The sequence below is a fragment of the Porites lutea genome, chromosome 10, assembly GCF_958299795.1.
Source record: "Porites lutea chromosome 10, jaPorLute2.1, whole genome shotgun sequence".
Classification (NCBI taxonomy): domain Eukaryota; kingdom Metazoa; phylum Cnidaria; class Anthozoa; order Scleractinia; family Poritidae; genus Porites; species Porites lutea.
The window spans coordinates 1,180,306-1,184,549 of NC_133210.1; positions in this window are offsets into that span (position 1 = coordinate 1,180,306).

Below are 4,244 nucleotides of genomic sequence, written 5' to 3' on the forward strand. Positions count from 1 at the left end.
TGGAAGATCTTTTAGATGTCCGGCTGTCATTGCTTTTAAAGAAACTACTCAAAGTTGACTGATCGGCAAGACGCCATGTTGGTCTCTTAGTGATGCAGATAGATATGTCATATAAAGTACACGAGGTGTACTTTCTGTGGGGTTTGCATGACTTGATCACGTGACCAACTTTCGGTAAACACGAAAACAGTTTACTTTTGAAAAATTTTGTTAGCACAAGCTGAAAGGGCATATTAAAATTAACTAATATGAGCATTTTCAGCCGTGTATCACAAAAGTAGCGATTGTAACGGCCACCGAAAGTTAGAAACATTCACGAGAAAAACAACTTTTGCCACAGGCAGTCACGCTTGTATGGTTTCCCATACAAATCCTTGTAAATTGTAAAATTTTTAAACTGTCGTTAAATCTTTCCAGTACGAATTTAAGCGCTCAAATTGCGTTTATGAATTAAAAGGAGATTTGAGCCCGTAATGCTTAAGGAAATATTTCATGACAGTTTTGAAAATTTCGAAATTACAAGGCCATGCAATCGTGACTGGGTGCAAAAGTTGTTTTTCTCATACAAATGCTTCAACTTTCGGCGGCCGTTGCAATCGCTACTTTTGAGATACACGGCTGAAAATGCTCAGGTCACCTAATTTTAATATGCTCTTTCAGCTTGTGCTGACCAAATTTTTCGCAAGTGAACTATTTTCGTGCTTACCGAAAGTTGATCACGTGATCAAGTCATGCAAAGAGCCTATTGTCCGATAAAAGATTGCGGAAGTACATGTTTTTATTATTTGTCTATTTTTTCTTTCCTCGTCCACGAAGGAAGAGGTAAAAGATTGCAATTTCACCGAGTATAGCCCGCGAAAACAGTCGTTTCTCCTCGCTCTTCGCCGCTGAGGACGTTTCCCGAGGAATCACGTCCCCAGAGGCGAAGAGCGAGGAGAGTAACGGCTGTTTTCGCAGGCTACACCGAGTTAGGCTGACGTTTAAAGTTCTTACACGAATTAAAGTTTTATGCCCCAAAAAAGAAAAGCTGTGAATGTTTATTGTTTTTTTTGGCTTGGCTTGCGAGGGCGTCGTAAGTTCACAATCTAAGCTAATCTATCAATGTTATGGTTATTGAATTTTGTTTTGAACAGTTAAGAGCTTTATCCTCTCTTGTCAGCATAGATTAATTATCGTCGTGCGGAAAATCATGGCTCGTTTAAGATTGGTCGTTTTCGATAGGGTTCACCAGACAGTCATTCTACGGTAAACCTCACAGTGCCACAGATTCTGCTGTGTCATTTTAGTTTCCTTTAATTGTGCGAATAGTGGCGTCACTCAAGAACGTGCCTTGCACCGTGCCGTTTGTTGTTTTTCTACTAGGCGAATAAGCAGACTCCCGCAATCTTCACACCGAAACTAAAGCACGATTTAAACTTGTTTATTTGTTTGTTTGTTTTTTGGGGAAGAAAATTCATTAATTGATTAATCTAGTTTATTGCAAGCTGTCAACTGGCATTTGTCGACTACAAATTGAGCACCTGGGTAAGGCACAAGCTAAAGTTTCCTTGAATTTTCTTTGAACCTTAAAAGTTGCGGGTTTCTGTTGCTGATTTTCACTTTGTTAAAACTTGCAGTATTTTAAAATGCTTCGTTTGTGTAAGTGGGAATAAAGTTATTTAGGATGATTAATTTGCTCTCTGTGGTTATAAGAAATCTTTAAAAACCCAAATGGTACTCCTGGTCGAGTTATCAAAAGTTACAGAGTACTTGTATTGCTGTCAATAAAGAAATACAACGCGTCATCTCTCATCCTTGAAACAACAAAGAGTGTAAAAGTTGCATGAAAAAGAGGCTTGATAATAACAATAACCTTTATTTGACCCTCTGCAGTATTTATAGCACTAAGGCTATTGGAGGTCGAGCAAATATACGTGAAGCAATTCATGGACATGCAGTCCTTAAAGTAGCAAAATGGCGGACAAAGAAGACAAAGACAACAGAAAAAGAGATAGTTGTACCATGATGGGTCAAGAGCGCCTGTGTTTTTTTTTAAATGTCTGCTGCTGCACAGCATTTGGATATCGAAACATTTTCACAATGATTGGTCTTCATAAACTAGTGCAAGTCTCACTCTAATTAAAATTTTGGTAAATTTTTGTATGGTCTCCCATCACTCTCCGGTCAGCCTTTTTTGCAACAAGAACCCTTTTACGTTCATTGGTGGAATTTATAGAAGCAAAACCTGTCTTGCTGATTGGAATTTCGAGTCAAAGAAACATAGGGCGTTGCTGGACACGTGATGAATTTAAACTACTTTACAAAGGATCATATCCTCACCCCGCCTTTATATCACTGAAAACTCTATAAAGAACTAGGCTTTTATCTATTTGAGTAATTTTTCTTCATTGCTTGCTCCGATTAAGTGCGAGGGGAGGTGAAAGAAGCTTCAAACTCTTCCTTCATCTTTACTCGGTTCTGTCAAGTTTCGTGCCCAATCAATACCTAGAAACAGTACAAACCGAGTTACACGGGGCTATTAAACCTCTCATACATGCAAATTCGTTATTTTCTTTGCTAGTTTTCTTCTGGAATCGATATGAATCCTTCCACCTTCCTTTATAGATACCCAAACTCAAATCTTCGCTTTTTGCCCAAACCTTAGTTGTCTGATATTCACTCAAACTAGGAAACTGGTTCGTAGCATCAATATTTTCGAATTTGACCGTTAATTCACGAGTTCTCTAGAGACTTAGAATAAGGGCTACTTAGCCATCTTAGCCGATCAAGAGATATGATTTTTTTGCTGTTGAATCTGAAAATAGCTCAGTATGGCTTGAAAAGATATGCGTTTTAAAACAGGTGGGCTGATACTGGTTTTTAAATGAGTACTTGCGATGAGTTACTGCGGGTCAAAAACGACTGATTTACTGACACTTGGCAATATAAATTACTGACATTTAACGACTCTCGCAGGGACTGATCAAACTGAAAGTGAAAACACTGAAGGAATGAACGATATTTTCACAGGTCAATACCAATCTTTATCAGGTTTATTAGGACAAATCACAAATTTACAGGAATATATACGTTGCAAAACACTTATCGGAAGTTCAGTATATGTAGTATATAAAGTGGAACTGATTAGAAATCCCATGGTTCCTGACTGACTCTTACATTAATTCATGAGACCAAAATAAATATGATTTTCCGCCTAACCCTCCAGACATGAAACACTGTTCTTATGAGATGAATAATGAAAAGCCCTGTTTTCAGAGACCATATAAAAACTTTACTAAACCCTACCCTTACCCTGATCCTCTACGTCTTTATCATTTGCATCCTGATTCAGATTTATCTTTCTTGGTTTCTGATGTGTTAACATATTTCCTTCCTTTTCTTTTCCACTTTGCTGTATCATTTATTGTATATAACATCTATCTTTTACTTAATTAATTTGGCCTCGGCCACGACTAGCCTTTCAGTAAACAATTCGCGTGCCAAAAAGCTGAATAAAAACTAAACAACATCACAGTACCAGACTCGTGCCCAGTCGCTAATTATGTGTTTTGCGGGGTGAGAGAAGAATGGGGGATTAGGTTGAGGCGTGCGCGGGGTCTTTGTCACAGTACGTTATGACTGCTGTTGTTGTTGTTTCAGATCTTAACAGTCAACGGGATCATAAAACGTACTTCTTGGAGCGACACACATGATTTATATAGCTAAAGCTTAAAAAAAGAAACACAAACAGCGATGATCATGATAAGTATGTGAACTTTCGCATTTTACATTAACTAAACGTTTCCGATGCTTATCAATACATTTTCAAAAGTGATCAAAAGTGACCGTTGCAGATTATGTAGTAGCAGACCTATTTATACAAAAGTGACAAGGGGCCTGGAAATGAGATTAATTAGCATATACGAAACGTCAAGTTTATATAAAAATGCGAAAGTTCAAAGCGTTGTCACCGTTGTTTGTGGAACAAAAGTCTTCAGTTAAGATATAGGCTTCAATAACAGCTAAGGGAGTACCCACCCCACCCCCTTGGGGATGGTTTGGTACGACTCCGGCGAGAGCGTGCGTAATGTCAGATTGGGTCTTACATTCCATCAGAACGTGGATACGTGCAACAGCTGGGCGTTTTACTCTTTTATTGATTAACCACAGCCATGGAAGTGGTCATCATGCGCATATTTTGTCGTTTAACTTTTGTATGTGCATCACTAGTGGCGCAGTAAATCTTACCACGGTTAGTGAGATTA